Source organism: Podarcis bocagei (genome assembly GCF_964188305.1).
Source record: "Podarcis bocagei genome assembly, chromosome: 2".
NCBI classification, from domain to species: Eukaryota; Metazoa; Chordata; class Lepidosauria; order Squamata; family Lacertidae; genus Podarcis; species Podarcis bocagei.
This window is the reverse complement of record NC_138126.1, coordinates 52824763-52852512: the sequence shown is the minus strand read 5'-3', so window position 1 is coordinate 52852512 and position 27750 is coordinate 52824763. Positions and strand designations below refer to the sequence as shown.

At 41.7% G+C, this 27750-nt stretch overlaps 1 long non-coding RNA gene across 1 annotated transcript in view; it reads left to right on the top strand.

Moving 5' to 3' along the window:
- Window positions 1-27750, top strand: part of LOC308577219 — a 60156-nt gene that overhangs the window by 22362 nt on the left and 10044 nt on the right. The window contains exon 2 of the long non-coding RNA XR_014003524.1: window positions 26655-26959. This is a non-coding gene — a long non-coding RNA (uncharacterized lncRNA). The remainder of the gene's footprint in view (window positions 1-26654; window positions 26960-27750) is intronic.

Sequence of the window (27750 nt, the reverse complement as noted above, 5' to 3'; positions counted from 1 at the left end):
ATGAAAATTAACAGCACCATGTATAAGCATCTTAAAATATAGATGTTTACTTTTTACCTGCATGTGCATTTAAGTCAAGTTTCATATTGATAAAGGGAGTTGAAAAGCTAAAGGCCATTCTGGCAATTATTATTTGTCACAGAACAGGGGTGACGCATGAAACTTGTGGAATCTGCAAAACACATCTGTGTTATTCCTTTTTGTTGGTGACACATCTTCATTATTCCATGTGTCAGAGTCACGACATGAGAAAATGAAATAATGTTATCTATTTTTCAACCGCATCACTATGGGAAATGTGCAGACCAATCTTATCCATGCTTACTTGGAAGTAAGTCCCACAGAGTTCAGGGGGACTTAATCCCAAAGTGTAAATAGAATCTCAGCTTTATTGTCAGCACTATAGTAGAAAGCTAAATTTCTGTTAAAGCACAGCACATGTGACAAAAATTACTAAAACAAAGGGAAGCAGGGGACTGCAACTTCTCTCTAGGTTATTTTGAAAGAAAATCTGCCCCATACTGCCTGTGTCTTGACTACAAATGGAACAAAGGATTGTTTTTAATATGCAAGGCTTCTCAACAATTATATTGGTTGCTGTTTTAAAAGTTCTAAATGCTAACACATAGGATGAAAATAATTATATTATCAGATTAAAATAAATTAAAGCTCCGGTTTTGTCCAGGTATATTAATTGTGGACCCAGTGCCCATTACTGTTAAATGGATGACATCTGGGAAATGATGTTTCTGGCAACCTTTGACTTCAAATGTTTTCTATGTTGCTTGTTCAGGATTGGGAACTAGAATAAGTGTTATGACAGGATGTAGCCATGTAGAATGTGGTAATTCTTACCCGTGTTTATTTTATGTTATTTCATGTTTTAGCAGTGTCCCTTTTCATAAAATCCTTGGAGCAGAAATTAATGGCCTGGCTGTCGCAAGTTTGCATATGCTCCAACTACACCAGATGCAACAGCAGGTGCTTTTCTTTTCTTTTCTTTTCTTTCTTTTTTTAAATTGGATCATAACCCATTTCCCCAACACTGGAGTGCCAGGCTAGGCAAAACAAAGGACCTCTGAGATAGCAAGGTGCCTTCATATGCCAGGTGCAGAACAGAATAAAAGCTTGTTGGAATCCAGATCTGAGGAAGGAATAGGTACTGGCATACTTTCCTGACAAGGGATCTAGTGCTTAGAAATTATGTTGCTCCCCTCTGCCCCGACTACCAGGCAGGGAAAGACTGTTTGCCTACCGTGCAAAACTTACTTAATATGAGCAGGCAAAATCAGGTTTGTTTGTTTTTTATAAAAAGTAACATGAATAAAGAAAAGAAACATGGTCCAAACTCTGGACTAAATTACTTTCTCTAGATACAATGACTCTTGTAGCCTTGGAGAGCAAATTTTAAGTTTGACACCTGCTGGAGAAGTGTAGTTAGGTTACACAAGCTGTAGAGACCAATGACCCAAAATGTATGTTCAGTTGACCCAGATATGACAAACTGAAGGCAGCCAGGTAGATAATTTAGGAGTTACATAAACTTTAATCTTCCAGGTGGTGGATCAAAGATATGGTAATAAGTAGCACAATTAAGTCTACATCACAGTTTCTCTGACTCAAAGACTAGTACACAAAAAGGTCAGGCATAAACATGGTTGTTTATTTCCTACTAGGATTTCCTCTGCTAATCTCTTAACTAAAAGCAATTAGAGCTGTATTTTGCCTTCTCAAAATCCCAACCTTATTTGTGGCAGAGAAGTTGTGGGGGGTGGGTGGAATAATAATAATAATAATAATAATAATAATAATAATAATAATACTGCATTTATTAATTTATACATCACTTGCTTGCCAAAATGAATTCTGGCAGTTTACATGTATAAAACCAGTTATAAAAATATGGCCATGCATAATGAAAAACAGACTAAAATAATTTCATCCAACCTTCAAACATTCATAATTAAGACATACAATAAAAGTGATTTAAATAGCATACCAGTTATACCAGCAGTTAAAACAAAGCTGGAGGTTCAGTCAAGAGGTCAGGAATATTTGTCTAAATCAGGAGTTAGCAAACTTTTTCAGCAGGCGACTGGTCCACCGTCCCTCAGAACTTGTGAGGGGCCAGACTATTTTTTTTGGGGGGGGGATGAACAAATTCCTATGCTTCATGAATAATCCCGAGATGCATTTTAAATAAAAGGACACATTCTACTCATGTAAAAACAGGCTGATTCCTGGATCGTCTGTGGGCTGGATTGAGAAGGCGATTGGGCCGGATCCAGCCCCTGGGCCTTAGTTTGCCTACCAATGGTCTAAATAGTTGTGCTTTCAATACCTTCAAAATTATCTAAGTTTCTTGGGGATTTGGCTTACCATTAGCAGTTCCAGTGGTACTGTTTTTCTTTCTACCCTAAGTTTTATTTTTGCTCCCTGGCTGCCATTTTTCATCCTCCACATTTTTGTTAGGGGGGCAGGCTTTTGTTGGGGGGGGGGGAGAACCTCAGATTTGTATTGATTTTTACTTATTGAGGGTCAGCTACCCCCTGCCCCCCTTGGCTACACCCATGGGGGGGGCCCACAGGAAGGAAACAAGTTCAGAAGGGCGCTCTGGTCAGAAAAAGCTTGGGAAACACTGCCCTAGAAGACCTAGCATAATTCTAGAGCAATAGAGGAGGAAATGGTGACAGTTCCGTTGTCCTGGAATTATGTTAGGTCTTCTAGGGCATTGTGGAGGGTGAAAAATTATAGCCAGTGAGCAAAAATAAAACTATAGTATCTAGAGTGTAGGGTGGGGTGGGAATCTTCAAAGTTTAATCAGAAAAAGTCATCTGATAAATTTCATCTCAGTTGCAAAAACAAAACAAAACAGAAAATGTATAGTACCAACATAGGAAGCTGCCTTGTACTGAAGCAAACAATTGATCTATCTAGGTCGTTATTGTCTATATAGTTACTGGCAGGAGGTCTCCAGGGTTTCAGATGGAAGATGCAATGCAGAGTTGCAATAAAACATGATATCAAACAAAATCATAAGATATTTAAGGTATTTTCTGTCCTAGGGCATTTCTGATATGACTCTCAACTCTACTTCTCTATTACAATTGAATCAAGTGAGGCTGTGCAAGCCCTGAACCAGTGCCTGAGTGCATTGATGAGGGCCAATATACTAAGTTTGAATCCTATGGAGGCCAATGAGAGTGAGTGAGTGAGTGAGTGAGTGGGTACCATGTGTAGGGGAAATCTACTGTGGAATACATTTGTATTATAAGGACATAGGTTGATTGGATTGTACAAATCTTCCCTACTTCCTGGCACCTTTGGTAACTGCAAGGGTTTTTGGTTTGCTTTATTGTTTTGATTTACTGTTTGTGCTCCAGGGATAAGTGGCAGCAGGATGTGGGAAGATCCACTGGTGGGCCAGCTGTAGGATGAGTTCCTGCAGGCAGTAGAGCAGCTGCAGAGTTGCTTAACCATGCTGGCCCCTGTATATTGGCCTAGCTTAACAGGGGAAATGAATTTAGGTATTAGGCCAGCCAGCACATAGCCGCTAAGGGTTCAGAGTATATAAACCTTTTAGATAGGGTCTGTCCCCCGGAGCTTTGATGTAGACCCTGACCGAGATGGTGCTGCGTCTTAGTCAGCTGGAATCTTTCCGTTATTAATCCTTCGACCTCCCAATAATTGAATGGAAAAGTATTTTCTGTTAGTTTGCTTAAAGACAGTTTCACTGCTTTTTGGTGCTGTATTTAAGCCTGCAATTTAATAAAAGCATTGAACAAGAATTGTGTTGTGATTGCCTTTGAATCCAAAAGAGCTCCTGCATTTGGCAAAACACCATGGATTGTCAAATTGCCATTTCCAGAAAGGGGCTCCACTCCCTCTGGTTTACAGCCTGGGGCCGCTCCTGAACCACATCTTTTTTACTAGTGGCTAGGAGCACTTTCGGTAAACTTCGTTAAGGCATCTGCAGTCCAATTTATGGACTGGAATAGCTTGGCCACTGTGCTTCAGGGGTCTGTAACCTCAAAATTAGATCATTCCAACATCCTCTGTGTGGGGCTTCACTTGTGCTTAGCTTTGAAGGTACTGCTCCAAAAATATGTAGTGATGGTCACAAAGGTGCATGGCTTAGAACAGGATTTGAGAATTGATGGAGGATAAAGCTATCAATGGTTACTAGTTACTATGGCTGTGTTCTACCTCCACTATCAGTGGTAGTATGCATCTCTGTACCAGCCACAGGGAATGGGCTTTAGGCATGATCCAACAGGGCTTTTATTACATTTTTATTCTAGGTTTGGTTAGTAAATATTCCAGCACTGTCTGCAGAACTGATTTTAGCCACATATGTCATGATTGTTTGCAGAAAGGTTTGTCATTTCATACCTTCTAAGGCTACAAGTATTATCATTATTTCTGTAATGGCCATTCGCATTTTGAAATGGCATTACAGGCGAACTTTAATCTATTGGATCTTAAAGTTGCTTCTGTCCATCTCAGTTCAGCAGAGCTGTTCTAGCAGTGCTCTGAAGCATATAGCCATGATATTTTCATTCTGTTTCCCATAATTTGTTTTCAGTAAAAGTTTGATTTGCTCCAGTCAGCCAAAGATGCCTGAGAAACAGATGGTTTCCCCTCCCTCAAAGCAAATTTCTAACGTGAGAAAAAAGATTATCATAATTGTAATATAATACACTACTCAGCATAGCAGTGGAGTGTGCCACAATTCTCGTGTTTTTACTTGCTTTTGTCTCCTCTGAGCACAAAAAGGAAGGAAAGCAACACAGAATTACAATTTTCTTCTTGGTGAAAAAGAACAGATTGCATTCAACTATGAGGACATTTCAATTGTCATTGCTGTCGTTATTTTGTAATGAGTTCTGTCTAAAAGGACCTAATAGAGCATTGTTGGGGGCGGCAGTGGCAGTGCATACACACTTTTCTGTCACTCAAACATTTGTTTTCTGCTGTTTTCCCAAACATCAACATCACTATTTGTCAAGTATGTTTGTTTCCTATACAGAAGGAACAGAACGGACTTGAAATTAGGGTAGCGTTGGAAACTTTGGCACCTGCTCGTGTAGGGAAATGTGTACAGAACAGTGAGTAACAGAAATAAAGCCTGTAAATCAATTTAATAAACAATAAAGGTAGTAATAAAATGTATTGCAATTATTTGTTTTTTAAAAGACATTTAAACTTATGTTAGTAATACGTTTATTCATTGAGATACTGTCTTGATTTGTAAGAATTGTGAATAGAAGGCTAATTGAAGGCAACTTTCCACCCCTCTTCACCTTCTTGCATTTAGTTGTACACCGGTTTCACTTTTTTAAAAAGCTGCAAGAAATGGGGGGACCCACCTATATAGTTGTGTGTGAGGGGACTGTTGGAAAGGAGTGAAGAAAATCATCCAGAATAAAGCAGAGTCATCTTGCACAAGAGAATTCACTCACAGAAGTTGCCTCTGTCCAATTTCGGGTGATTTATCACAGCCCTCCCACCCCACCCCACCCCATTGCATGCTGTTGGGAGAGGCCCCCATCTCTCCATTATGCACATAGTTTCCTGGACTTTATTTCAATTCATAGGCCTAACATACTTCCAGGCAGTGCTGTTAATATAATAAGTCTTGAGGAAACAGATATTAAAGGAAACAACAATCACCACATATTCCTATTATAATTATACCAGCCTTTTTCTTTTTATTGGATTTGGGATTGTTGTCTTTCATATCCCTCTCCCTTAATTCCTTCTGCAGCAGAAATATCTGCAGGCAACAATTTTCTCTTTTCTGGTTTTTCTTCTCCTTTTCTGACTCTAGTAAAATGATGTCAACAAAAGACAGAATTTCAGTCATGGGAACCTTACCTTTTAAAGAGGAAGATGCTGAATGCTTGGAGTGGTACAAGCTAACCTTTAATTATGGCCAAATCCAATCAGCTGCTGTTGTGGACATAGTAGCTCAAAATACTAGAACTAAGTATTAAGTTAGTCCTAGGACATAACAATGCAGTGACATAACTGGCACATTCAGGCCTATGATGGCCATATTCAAATATCTAAAGGGCTGTCACAGGGAAGATGGAGCAAGCTTGTTTTCTCCTTCTCTGGAAGAATATTGGGAAGAACTTTCTGATTTGTAAGAGCTGTTTGACCTCAGGGACCCTTCCAACTCTACAGTTCTAGGAATCCAGGCTTATCTGGAGCCAGGCTGCAGAAAAATGAGGTCACAGCTGTGCCTAGCTCTACATTTTCTTGTCCTGGAAATAAAATCTCAGTAGTAGACTGTAAAACTGCTTTCAAAGCTTCTGAACATTGATGAGGGAGGGGGCCATGTGTCTACAAATCTACCCACCAGCATTCCAGGAGCAAGTGTCTCTGGTCTTCTTGGTAAGAAGGACATTGGGCAGTACACAGCCCTCTCCCTTGAGCTCTTTAGTTGTAATGATGCTTGGTTTAGAGATGTCAGCAAGTTCTCCTAAGGGGAACTTTGCAGGTTTGTTTCCTTTTCTGCCACCAACTTTTTGCTGAGCACTCTTGTCTTCTCTCTGAGTATTAGCCTTACCACTATCTATAAAATGTTCAGCTTGTGTCTTAATTAATGTATGCAACGTTCTTTGCTGAAAAGCACACTTTCTCCCATTTGCCATCTGGTGCTGACTGTTACAAAGCTTCGTTACCTATAAAGAAATGATGGTTGGATGAAAGGTGACAAGTGCCACACAGATACGTTCAGTAGCTAGCAAATATGACAAGGGAGACTTGAAAAGCTGATGGCAAAGTAAACAATCCTGCCTTAGGTGGGTTGCATTTGAGCAAGAAATCCCCACCCCATAAGAATATTGCTCTTTATACAGAAACAATGACAATAATCTGTCATGCATGGCTCCTTTCAGGAACATTCAAGATCTTACACCAGAAGATGTCAAAAGTGACAAGGACAAGTTTGGCTCCCCCCTGTTGAATCTCTAACGGCACTTACCTGACATGGTTGTGTCATAATAACCTTATTTTTTCCACTTCCTGTTCCACATTGTTAGCTGCCACAAGTGGAGGCAGGGATGCTGTCATGTCAGGACTCACAAAACTTACTCGGAGGAGGGGGAAGATAAAAATGATGTTTATGGTAACAGCCATCACTTTAGAGTTGTGTCTAGTTTGGCCCTAAGGATGGAATCATACTTTACCTCAGCAGTGACATGTTCCCAAACTCATCTTTGCAAAGATATTTCAGTTGCAGAGAAGATGGACCATTAGCTGGAGTATGCTTATCTCTTTCTGTGTCCCCTAGCCCCCCACTGAAAATGCAGTCCAGACTGATATCAAACAGTTAAAAGTGACCAAGTTAAAAGTATTTGCAAGGAAAATTAGTGATTGGGGGAGGGGTTAAGCACTTCCTCCCCCATGAGTTGTTGTTGTTTATTGTTTAGTAAATTAGTTGTGTCCGACTCTTCGTGACCCCATGGACCAGAGCACACCAGGCCTCCCACAGTTTGGTCAAACTCATGCTGGTAGCTTCAAGAACACTGTCCAACCATCTCGTCCTCTGTCGTCCCCTTCTCCTTGTGCCCTCCATCTTTCCCAACATCAGGGTCTTTTCCAGGGAGTCTTCTCTTCTCATGAGGTGGCCAGAGTATTGGAGCCTCAGCTTCACGATCTGTCCTTCCAGTGAGCACTCAGGGCTGGAACCCCTAAAACAACACATGGGGGAAGGAGAGAGGGGATCATTCCATCTGGCAAGCTGAAATACTTCTGCAGATGCACCCTAAATGAATGTAGTGTTACAAAGGTTTACACCACCCCCAATCTCTGCCAGCTGTAGCATATTACAGCATGGTCATCTCAACAGGAGCTTGTTCCCCACTGGAGTCCAAGGCATTTTTCCCAGCCTGCCAAAATTATTCTCTCTCTTTTAGCTATTCCAAGCCTGGTGCCAAAGGCCCCAAACTCTTCCTGTGACATCATGCCCAGTTACCCTGGCAACCTTCCAAATACCCTGTCTCTGTTCACACTGGATAGAAGCTCTGTCTTGGGTTCCGTGACACAAAAAAAGGCAGAATATATAAATATAAGTAAATAAGGGCCTACTATTATAATGGGCTGCCATGGATCAAATCTCTAGAGCCCTCTTTCCGTTCTAGATTTTTCTGTTCTTGCAATTGCTGTTTAAAGGTTCTGCTCAGGAAACTTTCATTACCATATGTGCTCAGCTATGCAAGTCTTGTAATTGGGTTAAGGACAGGAGTAGATATGATTTATGTGATTGATTAATTCTGGGTTATCTGTGGACATGTATAATGTATAAAAAATGGGACCAACAGATAGCTGTATTTAGAGAATTTATTCTAGTTCTGTACGAGGAGCTTCCACTGTAAATGAGCCTTTTTTGGCTGAACAAAGATGGATACTGTATACATGTTACCAATGTGTGTGTGTGTGTGTGTGCACGCGCACTGTGATGAAGCTGTTGTACACTTTTTCTCACATTTCGGCAACCATTTGAAATTTCAAGCTTTCATCATTGCAGTTGTCCTTAAAAAAGAAATACACTTTGGAATTAAGTGAACAACTGGCAAAATCTAAGCAGCTGAGCAAAAGCTTAGGACTTGAGGCTCATAGATCATGAAGTACTTTTGAATGCCGAATATAGCATCTGATTATTTTGGAGACTGGCAGTCTGAGAGCATCTTCCTAAAAAGAGGGAGAGAGAAAGGCAGAATTATTTATTCTGTTTATGTGTGAAGTACAAGAAAAAATTTAAAATGGGATTAGCATATAACTTTCCAAGAAGGAATATGCAAAAGAATTTTTTTAAACCCAACCCTGGTCTAATTTCAGTTCTCCAACAATAGTCTCGAGCCATTAGAGGAGGATAATGTGACCAGGCACATTTCCCCCCTCAGTGTGTATGAAAAGCTGGCATGTTTCCTCATTAGCTGCTAGCTGCCTTATTCTTCACTGCAATGTTATTCTGCAGAAGACATACTAAAGCCATCAAATTATACAAAATCTTATGACGGTGGTGGTTAGAAGAAAGAAAACCCCTATTATATTGCTATAGATTCCCTTCCCATATTGCGTTTTATGATGCTTTCTACCATAACAGGAACATTCAGTGGCTGCCTTCTAAATCTACAACCAGATAATTAGCTGATGTCAGAATGGAGCAAAGAATCCTGCTTTTAATGATTCTAACACTATATTAATTTGTTTTAGCACAATTCCGCTGAGAAAAAGAAATCTGGAAACACCATGGACTACTGTAATGCACTCTATGTGGGGCTACCTTTGAAGATTACAATTAATCCAGAATGCAGCAGCTAGACTGGTGACTGGGAGTGGCTGCTGAGACCATATAACACTGGTACTGAAACATTGGCTCCCAGTACATTTCGAAGCACAATTCAAAGTGTTGGTGCTGACCTTTAGAGCCCTAAATGGCCTCGGCCCAGTATACCTGAAGGAGCGTCTCCTCCCCCCATTGTTCAGCCCAGACATCGAGGTATAGCGTCGAGGGCCTTCTGGCAGTTCCCTCACTGCAAGAAGTGAGGTTACAGAGAACCAGGCAGAGGGCTTTCTCAGTAGTGGCACCTGCCTTGTGGAATGCCCTCCCATCAGATGTCAAGGAAATAAACAACTGTCTTACTTTTAGAAGACATCTGAAGAAAATCCTGTTTAGGGAAGTTTTTAATGTTTGATGTTTTATCATGTTTTTAATATTCTGTTGGGAGCCGCCCAGAGTGGCTGGGGAAACCCTGCCAGATGGGCGGGGTATAAATAAAAGATGTTAATATTAATATTAATACTAATACTAATATCAGTCCAAAACCATTTACTCTGATTGACCCCTTCCCCACACCAGATTTGTTGCTACCTTATGTAAGCTTGAGTCTCAACATAGACAACAAACATCCATAACCCTTTGCAGGGCTCCAATGGGGTGGGTGGGTAGAGGCGATACGCATTTACTGGGCTAGCAGCTTTCTTTCTTTCTTTCTTTCCTTTCCTTTCCTTTCCTTTCCTTTCCTTTCCTTTCTTTTATTAAGTAAGTCCATAGGACATTTCTGAAAAAAGTTAGAGCACTTAAAGCAGAGGTAGGCAGCACCCTTGCTAAGGTTGCTCTGTGACATAATCGCTGCTGCTAGGTGATCAGGGAAGAACTGTTGACCACTTCCACCTGGGACTCGGGAGGGAGCCATCCTGGAGCAGCAAAAAAACCCAGGAGAGACTCTTTGCTGCTAGCCTGATGCTGGATTGAGGAGGATACTGGGGTGTGTTTGCTTAAGCATTTTTCTTTGTGTCCAGATTATTTCATTTATTCTCCAAGTGTGCTGTCTTTACATTGGTTGGTTGACCTCCATCTGTTTGAGGAGACAGTAGAAAAGTGATAAAACACAATTGTCTGCCTTTGGTATGTTTTACTCAAAAGTAACTCCCTTGAATTAAACTTCCTTCCTACTTAGAAAAAAAAATGTTGCTTTTGCACTAACAAACAAAAATTCCAGCTTTGACAGTTCCCCCACTCAGCCACCACTACTGGTCTGCTTACCATCATTAGGCTGCTATTTAGTAATATTCAGTAACCATAAGCAAAATTATACAGAATGAATCAGCCTTACAGCTACAGCAAGTTAAAATCCCTACATTCTCTTTGCTTACAGACAAGTGTGGTGCAGCAAGGGCACCTCATCCTACTGACCCATTATCACCTTCTCTTATGTACAGGAAACTGGCTTTGGCCACCTCCTGGCGATGATCATATATTGAGCTAAGACTTAGCAATGCGAAGTAGTACCATAAGCAGCTGTATTATTCTGAAAGGGCACAGATCCTTTCTAATTTATGACTTGGAACAGAAATATTAAGTGGACCAGTGGTGACCAAACCTCTTGGCCATTGCATCTTGGGCCAAGTCTGAGGTGTCTGATACTGCCACTTTAAAAATCCTGTCAACTGCATCTCTCTCTTTTTCCTGCCACTCCAGCACTATGGTGCAGCAAAAATTAGTTTTATAACTTTTTCTTTTGTTTGCTATTTGCCAGAAAGGCTGGTATAACAGATGCAGGGGAGACAGTTATTCTGTTATTTCTTCTTAATGTTTGCACACACACACACACACACACACACACACACAGTATTTTCCCGTGTATAACAGGCACCCATGTATAAGACAACTCCTATTTTTGGGGAGTCCAATTTAAGAAAATGGGAGGAGATGGCTCAGAGTTGTTGAGCTTTTTAGGGGGGGGAGGGGGATGCAAAAAAAACCAACCCTCACCCGACTGACAAAGGCTGCCAATTGCACACAAAGCCAAAACTGCCAAGCGTCTGCCTGCTCACAACTATGGATGGCAATCGCTGAAACAATTGTCGCAGCAGCAGCAGCCAATCCACAACAACCCTTTCCGCAGCCACCATTCACCTACCCAATTGCTGCTGACAAGCTCCTGCTTGCGGCTGCAACCAATCTGCACTATCCATGTATAAGATGACACCTGATTTTGAACATTATTTTAGAGTAAAAAAAACCTCATCTTCTATACAGAAAAGTACGGTAGTTCATGTATTATTATTATTTTTTGAAAAAAATGCTATCAAAATGCAAAAGATATTGTGTGAAAATGACAGACAATCAGAGTAACAAACGGAAGTGAGACAATAGTGGTCAGATGATTAGGAGCTGAATCAACATAGCAGCTGTTTAAGTATTGTCAGGTTTTGTTTTTGCAACCTGCAACTTCCAAAAGTGTAACTATGGTAAACAAAACACTTGTGCAATTATCATTCCTGTGATAAGTGTGTGTGTGTTTGTGTAAGTAGTGTTTTCTCACTATGCCAAGCTTATCTCTGTCTAGAAAAAAAATGAATGAGCCTTCTCATGTTAGTGATAGCACCACAGATCCTTAAAGGGTTCCCTAAAGAGTCCAGATGTGTGAGCTTTGCTGATGTGAGAAGTTCTATTGTAAGAAGTCCAGCAGTTTGGTACTTCCTGCAAGGTACAGGTGTGGGATAATTTTAACTTAACCTGAGGGAGGAAAGTCACAGATGGGTGGTGATTAATGCTGCTTTGTTCCTCAAAGTGTTGATGTGGCAAAGTGTCCAAATGCCATTGTTTTCTGCAGTCTCAGGGCAACCATTATAGTTGCAAAATTAAGCATGCGCTTAAATGCCTTGTGGGACTGTGCCTCAGAACAGATAAAGCTTTGGTAAAAACTGGTTGAGGAGTAGTGGGGGGGGCAGTCTTTGCTGGGCCAATTTGTGTCCACAAAACATAATGCAGGGGTCTTGTAGTGTCTTTGTGTGTCTTTGAGTGTGTGTAGTAGTAGATAGGTAGCCGTGTTGGTCTGCCATAGTCAAAATAAAAAAAAGGTCCGCTGTTTGGTGGCAAGGTCCGCTGTGGTTTTATCTGAAATGGTGTTCCTTATAGCTTGTAAACCATCGTTGTGTGGGATGTTGGTATACAGAGATTCCACATCCATAGTAGCTAGTATACTATTGTTGGGAAGATTATTTAAAGATTGTATTTTCCTCAGAAAATCTGTGGTGTCACGTACATAGCTGGGAGCACTGATGGCATATGGTTTCAGAACAGAGTCCATATAACCGGAGACACCCACTGTAACAGTGCCAATACCTGAAATGATGGGGTGTCCTGGATTTCCTGGTTTGTGTATTTTAGGTAGAAGATAGAAAGTTCCTGGTCGAGGTTCTGTTGGTGTGTTGGTGAGGATCTGTTCTTGGGTGTATGGGGGTAGCTACTTAACAATCTTGTTTAGTTCTTTCTTGTATTCTTGTGTGGGGTCTGAGTCCAATTTTGTGTAAAAGGCGGTATTGGAAAGTTGTCTGTGAGTCTCCTGAATGTAGTCAGTTTTGTTCATGATGACGACAGCTCCACCTTTGTCTGCTTCTTTAATTATAATGTCTGGGTTGTTTCTGAGATTATCTATGGCTCTCCTTTCAGCATGGTTTAGATTTTGTTGTAAGCGATGGTGTTTTCTGGTCACATCTGTTTGGATTCTGTGGCGGAAGCAGTCAATGTACAAGTCCAGTGTGGTATTGCGTCCATCAGGAGGGGTCCATGTGGAGTCCCTTTTTGTGTAACACTTTTTCGGTGGTAGTTGGTGGTCAGTGTTTTGTTGGGAGGGTGGTTGTTGTTCTCCAGTGGGTTGAGAGGTGTTGTGTTGTGAAGTTGTTGTTTGTTCTGATTTGTCTTGTTGTTGTGTGTGTTGAAAATACTCCTTCACGCGTAAACGGCAGAAAAATGCTTCCAAGTCCCCGTAGAACTGAATCATGTGTGGGGATTTGGCAGGGCAGAATGACAGTCCACGTGAAAGGACTGATTCCTCTGCTGGGCTGAGTGCTTGTTGTGAGAGATTGACAATATTGTTGATCTTGTTTTGATTAGTAGCCTGTAGGTTGGAAAGGTTAGAGAGTTTCTTGTTTTTCTGTTTTTTCAGTAGCTCCAGTTGAGAGTGGTAAATGTTTTGCTTTTCCTTTTGGAACTCTTGCCAAGCTTGGTGGTTCCTGATAGAGTTGTCTAATACAAGGAGTTCCTCCTTTATTAGCTTCTGTTTAGAGTAGAGAACGCTGATCAGATGTTTGAGCAGCTTCTTAGAGAAAGTGTTGCATAGTTTTCTTGCATATTCAGTGGGATACGTGGATTGTAGAGGGTTCTTAATTCTAAGACCCTTGGGTATAATGTCCAGGTTCTTGCATTTAGTAAGAAAGAAGATATCAGTCTGTACCTGTGCAAGTTTCTTGGTGAGGTTGATGGACTTCCATTTCCATTTGCCAATTTGTCCTTACCCACAACAACTTCAAATTCGGTGATGACCTGTTCCTTCAGATCAGCGGCACAGCAATGGGCACCCGCATGGCCCCACAGTATGCCAACATCTTCATGGCAGATTTAGAACAACGTTTCCTGAACTCCTACCCACTCAAACCTCTCTTGTACCTGCGATACATTGACGATATTTTTATCATCTGGACACATGGTCAACAGACCCTGGACACCTTTCACCAGAAATTTAATGATTTTCACCCCACAATCAACCTTACAATGAATCAATCTATGCAAGAAATACATTTTTTGGACACTACTATAAAAATACAGGATGGGCGCATAGACACCACCTTATACCGCAAACCAACTGACCGACAAACATATCTACATGCCTCTAGCTACCATCCCAAACATACCAAACAGTCCATTGTATATAGCCAGGCACTACGTTACAGCCGCATCTGTTCCAATTCTACAGACAGAGACTCTCACCTAAGAGATCTACAGCAAACCTTCTCAGAACTAAAATACCCAGCAGATGAAGTTAGACAACAGATCAACAGAGCCAGACTGATACCCAGAGAGAACTTGCTGCAAGACAGACCCAAAAAAGAAAATAACAGAACACCTCTAGTCATCACATACAGCTCCCAAGTTAAAACAGTACAACGCATCATCAGAGATCTACAACCTCTCCTGGACAATGACAGTTCTCTTTCTCAAGCTCTGGGAGGAAGACCTTTCATTGCCTACAGACAGCCACCCAATCTTAAACAACTCCTAACCCACAATAATACTACAACCAGACTTAACACAGACACTGGCACCAGAGCCTGCAATAAACCCAGATGCCAACTTTGCTGCCACATACACCCGGACAACACCATTACTGGCCCCAACAACATCACACATACCATCTCAGGACTATTTAATTGCTCATCGTCTAACATTGTGTATGCCATCAAATGCCAACAGTGTCCTTCAGCTCTCTATATTGGACAAACAGGCCAAACCTTACGCCAAAGAATAAACGGACATAAATCTGACATCAAGAATCACAAAACAGAGAAACCAGTAGGAGAACACTTCAATCTCCCAGGACATTCTATACAAGATCTCAAAGTAGCTGTTTTACTACAAAGGAATTTCAGAAACAGACTGGAAAGAGAAGCTGCTGAATTACAACTCATTACCAAACTTAAAACCATGAAAAGACCTGGGCTGAACAAAGACATTGGATTCTTATCTCACTATACATGACTAAACCATTTCTCACCTTCTCACCCCTTGCCTTTTCCTGTAAGACCTATTACAGTCGTTAAGAGTCGTCAACAGGCTCTCTCAGCTATCTGCCTATCTCCCATTCCCACCACCCTTCTGTGTAATACCCCTCCCCACCTTCTCACTATATAGAAGGATCTGGCAACTTCTGTTTCAGTGTATCTGAAGAAGTGTGCATGCACACGAAAGCTCATACCAAGAACTAACTTAGTTGGTCTTTAAGGTGCTACTGGAAGGATTTTTTTTTATTATTTTGAGTGTGTGTGTGTGTGTGATTCTTAGAGCTTTTCTCCACATGGATTTCTCATCTAAAATAAATTATTGATTTAAGTGTGAAACAAGCATAAGCCCTTTGAAGATGACAGGCCCGGGAAAGCTGATCTCAACCAGACTTTCAGGAACAAGTGTCCATTTGACCACTAGGGGCACTGAGTTGGCATCTAAGCCCTAGCCATTGTTGTCTCTGATGTTGTCTGGAGAGTCTGATGGACAACTGGCTGGACTCTTTACGATACGAACAATGACCATTTTCTTGGCATCAGTTCTTAAGGAAGGACTGCCATAAAACAGAAGGCTGGGCCTTCTAAGGCGGTACATCGTAGCAGGAAAATGGTAATGCTTTTTTTACTGGAACTGGAAACATAGCTTGGAAAACCCAATGACTATGTAACTTTAAAATTTGTCATAAGACCCCAGACCATGGAGGCTCTTGCACTAGGGCTACTGGGGGCAAAGCACATTTTTTAAAAAAAACCCTGTCCACAGATGTGCAAAGAATAATTGATGTCTTTTAATGAGGAGATAATTGGCACTCAGCACATTTATAACGACACATTTCCTGTACGGGTCTCATTGTGATGAAGGCAGCAAGGATAAAATTGCAGCCCTACCAAGTCAAAATGTTACCAGCTGCCACCAGACCCCATGATGTTCCATATCAATAAATACTTAAAATAATAATAGTAAACCATAGTGAAATATCAGCAGTTGGTCAGTACACAGGCCAGAGTCTCAGCATTAATGGGAAGTCCTCAGCACTTGGGGGGTGGGGGGGGTTGTTAGAAATTATTTTTGTTTGAAGTTTGCTTGTTTATTACTTCATCAACCTATTTATGTACTTTGGGCATTATGCTTCCATATGTTTAACTGCTAGCCCCCATGTAATATTTTAGTTTTGAAATAAAAAACTGAAAATTAATTTTAAAAAAATTACAGAGCACATTGTCCAAATAAAGACTTGCACACCATTTCGTATTCTAGTGCACCATGACTACTAAATAACTCCCTGCCTGTTTTATTGATTGATGGTACTAGGAACCAGCAGGATCAACTTCCTAGTTCTTTGATGTGGTAAAGTTTCAGAGTCCAGGTTCTATACAAGACTACAGAAAAGGTACAATGAATTTGAAGGATGTTGTCCTAAGACCATCTGTGTGTAAACCAGAGAAACTAAAATCTAATTAAGGATTGCCATAGCAGGCTTTATGACACCACCACCTGCATGAAGAAGTAGGGCAATAACCTTACTGTCTCAAAGAAAAGCTATAGGGAGCTCCTGATTCTACCTAGATGCCACTAAATCCAGTGCCACCTAGTGACTAAAATATATAATGACACTATACATAAGCACATTTAGAATAACATGCTAATTCTGGCCCTTTTGCCATATTAGTGAGTAGATAGATAAATTTATTATGTTTATATCCCACCTTTCCTCTAAGAAGCTCAATAATGGTGTACATGGTTTTTCTCCTTAGCCTTTTGAGCTCACAATAACCCTGGGAGGTTGGTTCAGCTCAGAGACAATGACTGACCCAAGGGATTTGAACTCTGGTCTCCCAAGGTCCTAGTCCAGCACTGTAACCATTACACTACACTGCCTCGCTACCAAAACATGCCCAGTTCCCATGAGTAACAGTGGCAATCTGTAAACATCTGAACAGTTTCACAGTCAGAGTTGAAGATTAACATTTGCGCCTACTCCTTTTCTTGGCCAAAATATTCATTCCTGCTTAATTTTTCTTATTTATGCAAACTTCTGTCAGCATTTGACATGGCTGGCTTCACCAGAGTGTTTCTGATGCTAACAAAGTGTTTCCAAAAGGGTTTGAGGGGGGAAAGTTATATATTTCCTGTCATTTATCAAGATAAATTGGTTTCATTGCTTTGTGGAAAAGACTTCATCAATTTATATGAAAGTGAAGAAAGAGGAGGCAGGGCACTTTTTATATGTGAGGATTAAATAATGGCTTTCCTTAGTAGATTTTTCTTCACTTTGCATTCCTGATTAAAAATATCTATTTTAGTTTAGTCTTTCAAAATGAGGAAATGGGTCTGTGGTTGTTCGTTGTAATGTTGGCGCCACGCACAGCTTTGTTACTAACGTTTATTTATTGCGCATATCCTAGCTTTATAAATGATAGGTTCCAAAAAGAAGAAGACAAGAGCTAGCACATTTGAATAATGTATCTGACATTTCTTAATACAGGGCCAAGAACTTGGTTTATCATACCTGAAAGAACAGAGCATGCATGATTTCCACCTAGCGCTGTTCCCATGTCTCCTACAAGCCATTCAAGCTTTGCCATTAAGAAAAATGTCACTTACGTTTTTTCCTCTCATCATAAAATTAAAAATTCAAAGTCAATCTCTTTAGCATATGACATGGATCAAGGGGAAAAGTAAATACAGAACTTCATTACTAAGTAATTGTAGGGCTCTGCAATTTAGTTTGATCATGAATGACTGTACTTTTATATAGTTAACCTTTTAAAGATACTTTTGGCTGGTGTGTTCTGCTTCAGCATAATCTAGGTGACCTTTTTGGTCATGTTGCTCCATAAGACTTTGAATTAACATTTGTTCTCATAAGGTTGTATTTCAAAACTTTGATTCTTTTATTGGGACTCAGTCTGTCCAATCGTAGCTTCCAGAGCAGAAAAACAAACTTCCTTTCCCTTGTCTTTTCAAGTGGTGGGATCTGCTAAGATGAAAATAACAAGCAAATCTTTGGCTCTGCATATGGTTCTCTCTACAGTATATTACTTCTTTGTGTTACAGACAGTAGGCTAGCCTTTGACAACCTGGTGCCCTATAAATATTTTGGACAGATGTCTTGTCCAAGACTGATGTGGGTTACCATGCCAAACACCTGTAAGTTGGTGAAGGTTGCACTAGCCCAATCTAACTAAAGTTTTCCATGGCTAAGTTTTATTCAAACGAATAGAAGTCAAAGCAACCTTAAGTATTTTTATTATGGGACAATAATTTAGTCCTTGGTCATTATAACTCAAGATCCTTGAGGCAGGATTATTTAAAAAAAATATCAAAAAATCAAAACGCTTTTGAACAGTGTCTTCACTCCTTCCCCTGCAAATAATTATGTTCTCTAAGAGTTCTTATTGGGATTTGCACTAATTCTGGTGTTGGCATGCCCATAACATTGCTTTTCAAGGGCTGTATCATACCTTATGTTCACCATAGAGATGTCACCGAAAGCAGTGTTCCACGACAGGCTATCTACTACTATCCTAACTGGTAGAAGTACTTGCCACAGAGAACACTCAGTAGTATATCTGTACCATAATTGCCAGGATCATTGAATGGTGGCACAATGAATGGAGGCATGATGGATGTACTTCTTTCATAAAAACGTAGGAATAGCCACCAAAGTCATGAAATATAAAGCTATGAGTGTTTACTGTGAGTGGTCCACCTCTACCGTTGGATGCAGTGTGCCTCTGAATACCAGTTCCTAGGAATCACAAGTTGGGAAAGAAGAAGAAGAGTTTGGATTTGATATCTCACTTTATCACTACCCGAAGGAGTTTCAAAGCAGCTAACATTCTCCTTTCCCTTCCTCCCCCACAACAAACACTCTGTGAGGTGAGTGGGGCTGAGAGATTTCAAAGAAGTGTGACTGGCCCAAGGTCACCCAGCAGCTGCATGTGGAAGAGAGGAGACGCGAACCCGGTTCCCCAGATTACGAGTCCACCGCTCTTAACCACTACACCACACTGGCTCTCAGAGTGCTTGCACACTGCCATGGGCATCTGGTTGCTACTGTGAAACAGGATGCTGGGCTGAATGGGCTGGCCTGATCTTTCAGGCTCCTCTTACGTTTTTTATGTACTCCGTGAGGCAAGTAGTTCTACATGTTCTATTGGAGAATTCAATTAAGGATGGCCTACAGTGTTTTCCAGCCCAAAGCCTCCTGCTATTTCACAAAGACGGACGTGGTAGTAAAGGTAATGCCAGCCACACTACCTTGAAAGTGGCCATGACTTCAGTAACAGCTTGATTGCTCCCCTCCTATGGGCACGCCTGTCCATGTGATGCCGAAGGCACTCTCCTCATATGAGAGACCAACTTGCATCTTCCCCCAAGAAAGGGGTAGTATGGCAAATTCACCCCTGCTAAAGGGCAGGAGTGGCATATTCTTCAAAGAAGAAGCAAGCCTCTTGTTTTTGTGGAAAGTCCTGTTTTAACAGAGTTCAGAGGAATTACTACTTCTGAATTAGAAACACCATGTTAGAATAAAGCAAAACGAAAAGAGTGTGTTCTTGACAGCTGGATTTATTTATAGCTTCTGGTCATTTAAATTATCCACACAGCCTGAAATCCCCAGCCTTATTGCACCTCACAGCCATATTGAATTTCATCCAGCTGAGACGCACTGAAGTCTAAGTGGTATAATAAAATTCTAATCATGTGCAGCATTACGTAGCAATAAAGCTGAAATTCTGCTATGTGCCGTTGCCCTTTTGTCTCTCTAGTTGCATTCTCTATACAAGTCCCTTTGACTAATTTTAGACATCATATTTCACAGGTAGCCCTTGCAAAGAATGTGCATGAATTCTTAAAACTGAGCTGCATGTTAATTTCACCTTAAAAACTTATCTGGTTTTTAACTATTTCCCATGAGCAGTAGGATTCAGGAGTCTGCAGTTTGCTGTTGATGGGGAAACAAGCCAGGGTGTATATAGTAATGTGCAGATACAGACACAAGAGCAATGGTTCTCTCTCTCTCTCTCTCTCTCTCTCTCTCTCTCTCTCTCTCTCTCCCTCTCTCCCTCCCCCCGCCCCCCCCCCCCCGGTGCTGGGCCACACTTTCAGAATAAAAATCTGGTCACACAACACTGAATTTTTAAATTGATGTAAGGAATACAGTGGAAACAAAAAGAAACAACTCCTAGCAGTGCTTGATTAATAACATAGGACATAACTGCTTTATAATATCATGGGGAGCGTCGCAACCCCAGAGTCGGCCACGACTGGACCTAATGGTCAGGGGTCCCTTTACCTTTATGATAATATCATCCAGAAAGTATAAAACAGTGCAGCTACATAAGAACATGAATCATTCCCAAAATATCCAGGTTCTAAAAAATAATACTATACCATACTGAAATGTTGATATTTTGCTTTGTCCTTGAATCTTCCCACCACACTTGCCATCCTCTCCTGCCACAACAGAGATGCACACCACAGCCTTTGAGAACCACTGCACTAGTTTCTGATCTGTTGTTTTGTTTGTCCCAATTCATGTCACATCCTTCTAAAATGGTATAGAGGGTTGCAGTTATTGTTTACTTGTGACCAAGCAGTATAAAGTCTACAATGGCTACAATCCTAACCATGTCTACTCAGAGGTAAGCTTTTAATGTTTAATAGGTTATTGTATTTTAGTGTTGGAAGCCGCCCAGAGTGGCTGGGGAAACCCAGCAAGATGGGCGGGATATAAATAAATTACAGTGGTACCCTACAAGAGGAACGCCTCGGAAGACAAAAAACTCGCTAGACGAAGTTTTTCGTTTTCTTAGCCGCTTCGCAAGACGCATTTCCCTATGGGCTTGCTTTGCAAAATGAAGCTTGCCCCGCAAGTTCCGGGGATAGCGGGGAAGCGCAGCGCGTCTTCCCCGCTGTCCCCGGACCTCTTTTGAAGCAAGGGGCGGCGGGGAGAAGATCGCTTCTCCCCGGTGCCAGCCCCGCAATCTCCGGGGACAGAGGGGAAGGCGTGCATGCCTTCCCCTCTCTCCCCGGACCCCTTTTGAACCAAGGGGCGGCAACGGGGAGAAGCGATCTTCTCCCCTCCGCCCCTTGCTTCAAAAGAGGGGACAGAGGGGAAGGCACGCGGACCCCTTTTGAACCAAGGGGCGGCAACGGGGAGAAGCAATCTTCTCCCCGTCGCCACTTGCTTTAAACAGGTCCGGGGACAGAGGGGAAGGCGCGCGGCGCTTCCCCTCTGTCCCCGGACGGTCTCCATAGGAACGCATTGATTGATTTTCAATGCATTCCTATGGGAAACCGTGCTTCGCAAAACGAAAAACTCGCAAGAAGAAAAAACTTGCGGAACGAATTAATTTTGTCTTACGAGGCACCACTGTATTACTACTACTACTACTACTACTACCACTACTGAATTCAATGGGGCTTAGTCGCAGGTATGGATTGCAGCCTTTGCTGTTCTAGGCCAAGTGTCTCTGTGTCTACATATATAAAAATGGACAGACAATATCATTACGCTCAGTCGCTTTACACAATAGTCTTAAAGTGACTTATGTGTACTAGGAAAATACACAATGCAACATATGAAAAGCAAGATTATTTAAATGTTAAGCAGTATTCAAGGTAAACAAACCATAAAACCAATTGCTCCAACCCTTCACATAAGTCTAATGGTCACAGAGAGCTGCAACACATTTTTTTCTGCAAAGAAAAGACTAACACGCAAATGCCTGAGAGAAAAGACAATCTTTTGCTAAAAATATGTCAATGTTGGCTCCAGGTAAGCTTCCCTGGGGATAGCATTCCATAGAAGGGGAACACTGCTGAAAAGGCCCATAATTCCCACATCAGACAGTTGCCAGAGCATAGCACTGGTTAAATATGAATGATAGTTTCTACCAGGAGGCTTTTTGTGGGTTTTTTGTTTTTTATTTTGTTGGGCAGTGGATTTCCACAGTATTCTGCTGATGAGATTCTTAGCTTTAAAATTTGATTCAGAAAGCATTTTGAAATGTAGCAGGGTAAAAAAACTACTGTGGTCCCTCCTGATATGCTTCTCTCTGCTTTTCTGGATGGGATCTGGAAGCTGAGACTAAAATCTGCTGCATGTTTGGCCTCCAAAAGGGTATAGTACAAAATCCTTTGGAACTTATTAACTTTCACCAATGTTGAGGACACATGATGGGGGTTTGGAGGAGGAAAAAATGTGGCAATTATCTCCACCCACGGATCTGGGTAGTATCATTCATATAGAAATGGGAGGAACAGGAATGGGACCTCCTTCTCCAGGGATTGCAGCAGGATTACACTTGCTGAGCAAGGGTTGGGCATAATCCAAAGAGAACTCTCTTTTAAAAAATTGAATCCAGTGGTCCAGAGTGTTTATAAAAAGAATTCACCATAAACTAAACACTGTACTTCATTGTAATGTTCCCTTGAACATTTAGAGAATGGTAATATCTAAGCGGCTTTGGGAGAAAGGGCAGGATATAAATTTAATAAAGTAAATTGAGATTTCATTTTGTGTATTCCCAGTTGGACAGGTTGAGTCCTATTGTGAAAAGTGCACACACAGGTGCTGGAAAATGCCAGCGAATTAAGTAGTGATTCCCCTTCTGCAGTCAAAGGCAGCCTGAGAGATGCAGAGGGGTCCTGCTCAAAAAACAGCTCGGTTGAAAATAAAAAATACAGGTTTTCACTATTTCATGCAATATTTCCAGAGATCCCTGTTCAAAAACAAATGTATAATTACAGCTTTGATTATTGATGCTGCTTTATTTACCCCTTTGTACTTGGTTGCCAGAATTGCCAGTAGTGCCCCTAACTGCACTGCTTTCATTTATGAACTTATGATTAACAAAACAAGTCTCTTATCTGAGACTTATGCCATTGCACAGTTTATATTACAGCCACTACAGTCAACTGATATCAAGCTGATGTGAACCAGTGTGCTGTCACTATGTCAAATTGCTATACTGATTCATCCTTGTTCTGATGTCTAAATAGTTTTAAGTCAAATGGGGAGGGAGGACTCTCTCTCTCTCTCTCTCTCTCTCTCTCTCTCTCACACACACACACACACACACACACACACACACCATTCGTTCTTAAAATCATAGCAGATGAGTTCAAAGACACTGCATTACATAATTTCCAATGCTTGTTTTGAATTCCTGGGCCCTCTAGTAGCTTCTGGTAATGTTTTTCTGGAGGCCAACTCTCTTTCATCCAATACTTCTCTTATGTAATTCGTGTGTGCACGTATAAAATGTCATTCCAGAGGAAAATAATCACGGAATGATTAAAAGGTGAAACTGAAATACTATGATAGAACAGAACAGAAGGTATTTCACTCCAAGAATTCAATGGGGCAAACAGAAAATGTCCTTGTGCACACTTCCAGTTCCCTGGCGCATCCAAAAGAGAACTGTTTCTCTCCAGTGGAGTGGAGGTGTGATAGTTTAATTTCAAATGAGGTAGGAATGGGGAGGAATGAAAAACTCAGAATATGAATGTATTGCTATAGCCAGGGCACTAGAGTCTGTTAGTGAATATTAGGAATTAATAAATGGTAGGATTTAGATAATATTTTATACTGCAATAAAATGTACTTTAAGATCATTAATCCCCCAAGATGCAATCAAACAAATATCCTACTTAAAAATATACATTCAACTTTCGTATGTCTATGTCTCCCCAATAACATAACATTTCTTTATTGTATTTTACATTTTCTTGTTCCAATAAGATAGGAACAAACTTAGTTTTCGGATAAATCTGTGGTCCTGCTGTCCTTGACCCTGATTATGTTTGTTAATTTTATCATCTGTGCTAAGTCCTAGACCTTACTCAGCCAATTTTTTAAATCCAGGATGTTTTGGTCCATCCCCCACCGCCACCCCGCTCCTGGCATATGGTCATTCAAATGGCAGTTAACAGATGAATTATCATTTCTTGGTCCTCCTAAAGAAGCACCTCTTTAGCATAGCCAAGTCATATTATTAAAGGGTCCCTTGGTTGATCATAGCCTGCAAGTTCTTCTATTAATATTTTATCCCAATATAATTTGATTTTTGGACATGACTATAAAATATGAAGAAAGCCTTGCTTTTGAGCATTTGTTTTGTACCTTCATTACTCCTCAGAGACTAGATTGCTTTCCCCCACCCCCACTTTCTGAAACAGAGAACTCTTTAAGTTTAAATATGCATTGAAGGCTGCCTGAAGCCATTTGGTTGCTTCAAAGAGAGAACTGGCAAGGCTTTGGTCCGACAAGGACACAAGAGGCTGTAGTTCTATACCTGCTTACCTGGGAGTAAGCCCCATTGAACTCAACAGGAATTACGCCAGAATAGTCATGTATATACTTGCATTGTGTTTTTTGTTCACTTGGCAAGCTGCGCAGTAATCAGAATCTGGTAAATTTAATGAATGGGCCTGCTTCTGCCAGACTAACCCTTAGCCCAGGGGTCAGCAAACTTTTTTCAAGAGGGGGCTGGTCCACTGTCCCTCAGACCTCTCCTGAAAGGCCCCCCTCTCCCAAAAGTACCTCCCCCGCTGCCACCTCGTCTTTGGCAGCATCGTCGTCCTCCTCTGCCTCGGCCACGGTCCACGGGGCGCAGAGCCCATGCCGCTGGCCTGGGCGGTGGAGGCAGCCTCCCTGCCACCGCTTCCTCCCACTCGGCTCTTGGCCATATGCAGCCGCCTCAGTGGGAAGGAAGGGGCGTCGCCCAGAGGCGTCTACACTCTACAGCTTCGGATTGGCTGCAGGAAGCCGTGCCAGCATCGCGGCAGAACTCCGCGCCACACTGGTTTAGCGCGGGGACTGGCTGAGTGGGAAGCAGGGCCCGTGGACCAGATTTACGAGCCCGGTGGGCCACATCCGGCTCCCGGGCCTTAGTTTGTCGACCCTTGCCTTAGCCAGACTACTGGACTGAAAATTAGTTGTGGTTTGGGGAGCTTGTCTCATAAGGAATGATTCCTCTGACCCCCCATCTAACAATGCTAACTAAAACACCTCACTCTTATATTCTGCCATGGAAATAATAATTGCATTACTTCAGGTGTAGGGAACCTCAGGCCTGGGGGACAAATGCGACCTCCAGCCCTTTCGCTCTGTGCCTCCCAAGTTGAGGTTTGAATTCAACTTTTTTGAGATGGCAGCAACACCGCTTGAGGGTGAGGGCCCTGAGAGCGGTGGGCTTTGTGCTGCTTGGCTACAATCACCAATTTCTTGCCATATCATTAGACAGTTTTACACAAAGACACTGGAACTGTTCTACAATTAGGCAGAGCGAAGCAGCCCCCTCAGACAGCAACTGCTGAGGGTGGCAGGAGACCCCCACAATTCCCCAAGTCAACTAAGATAGCCTGTAGCCCTCAGCTGTGGGGGAGGATGTTGTCCCATTGCCACTGTTGGAAGATGTTTCAACTGATCTTCTGGTACATGGAACAACAGCAGTGGGGATGGGTGGGTGGACAGGAGTGCTAATTTGCCCTTACCCTCAGGCAGCAAAATGACTTGTGCTGTCCCAACAAAAGCACAACCACTTGCTTCCTTCAAAAAAATAGAGATGAGATTCACCTGGAAAGGACGGCGCAACTGAGAAAACAAAAAAGGAAACAGTGATGGTTAAGACAATGCTTTTTAAGGTCTGTGGGTGACAACTACCACTATAATAAATACCTATCCAAATGCTGGATAATTTATGATGCTTCCTGGTTCTTGTCACGCGCAAAATACAATTTGCATTATTTCAGAAGAGTAGGAGTTCTTTTCCATTACTATTGGGGATTTAATGAAACATACTGTATATTTTTCTTTCTTCCTGTTGTTATACATAATAATGCATTTCTATCCTATATGAGCACGCTGTTGTTTTTAATATTAGCATTCTGGTTTTGCATCTCATGAGATCAGTTTAGTTTAGTTTAGAAGCTGAAAATGTGACTTTATAGGTGAGACAAAACATTCATTGGTTCCCAGCTGAAAGTCATGATGTGTTACAAATGTGCTTATCATGAAGTGCTCCCCTGTTCCACTTTTGGATTCTTAAAAGGAAAACACTATTGGACTTGAGCTTATAAGGTGCCTGTGCTGGACCATTGACCCTGCCCACTTTATCAGCAAAGGCTGCTAAATGTGTAACATTTTCTATTCTAGGAAATGATAAAGGTACAGAAGTTTGTTTGTATACTCACATCTCATTAGCTGGAGTAACAAATGTATTTTATTTTCTATTTAGTTAGTTAGTTATTAGTTCTCCCTGTTAATTCTCTTTGACCTCTCAGTGTCATGGTAGCCTTCTGGAGTGGTTGTATGAGCTGGGAATGGGTGGCACCGCTTTGTGGTGGTTCTGGTCCTACTTGGATGGATGTTTCCAGAGGGTGATGTTTGGGGAGTGTTCTTTGGCCCTGTGGAGTCTTCAATGTGGGGTTCTGCAGGGTCTGATTTTATCTCCCATGCTGTTTAACATCTACCTGAAACTGTGGGGGGTCATCTGGATTTTGGTTATATGTTGTCAGCAATATGCTGGTGACACACAGCTCCATTTCTCCTTTATATCTACAGGCGTGGCAGTGGATGTGCTGGACCATTTTCTTGCCTTGGCAATGAACTGAATGAACAAAACAGCAGAGGGATTTGAAGAGATGGACCATGACTGCAGAGACAAAGCCACCAAGCCTGGATTTGGAGATGATGATTCAGGCTGGATTTTTGCCAGGAAGTTGCAATCCATCAGAGTTTTCAAGGTCGAAATTCAGGTGCTCTGTATAATTAAGCAAACTGACATTGTCAGCTAATGCAAAGGGAAAAGCCTTGCTGTCAGCAGTCATATCAAAAGTGAACAGGACAGCACTGTCCCTCCTGTAAAGGTACGTATATAAAATGTCCATTTGGCATGATATACCCGGAATGGATGCTTCAAGTAGTGACGAAATTAGATATTAGCTTGGCAAGATTCACTTGTTGCAGCATGTGGGATTCCAAATATTTATTTGCCAGCTTGATAGAAATAAGGTATGTGATCAGCATTTCCTAACCACTCCAATACCACACACACAGATACCTCACTCCCCATTCCTAAACTTACATTTTCTAATATATACCTTCCTGAATGAGGAGAGAACTGTGGCACAGCCACTGCTGCAGGGAGAACCTAGCTGTATTGCGTTGGATAGGGGGAGGCAACTTTTTGACCTGCGTTTGTATTCCTTTTTACATTTTATCTTCCATTGACCACAGCAGGAATGAAATGCATACACCAGCTGTGGACTGGCGTATGGCGTGCAGGGGGAGGGGAAAGACATGTCCACAGAATATTAAGGCTCTGGATCCTGCAAATCCATGGCTTTTCTCAACCTGCCCCCGGAATGCCTTGTGCGTGGCTTCTTTACATACAGAGGACCACCAGTAGAACAGTGACAGCAGTGGAGCTTTCTACCATTGCACTGTGAGGACGTGTAACTGCAGACCTCCCTCATGAAAAGGGAGCCTGCAGTACCCGATTTCTTGTTGACTGTCCCCCACAAAAGCTTAGGATTTGTTCCATTAAGAATAAACACATTTTTGAATGACTGTTGATAAAGACTGTATAAACATGGACAGCTTCACTTGGTTTCACTCTAGACCAGGGGTGTCAAACTCAAATTCATCGGGGGCCGCA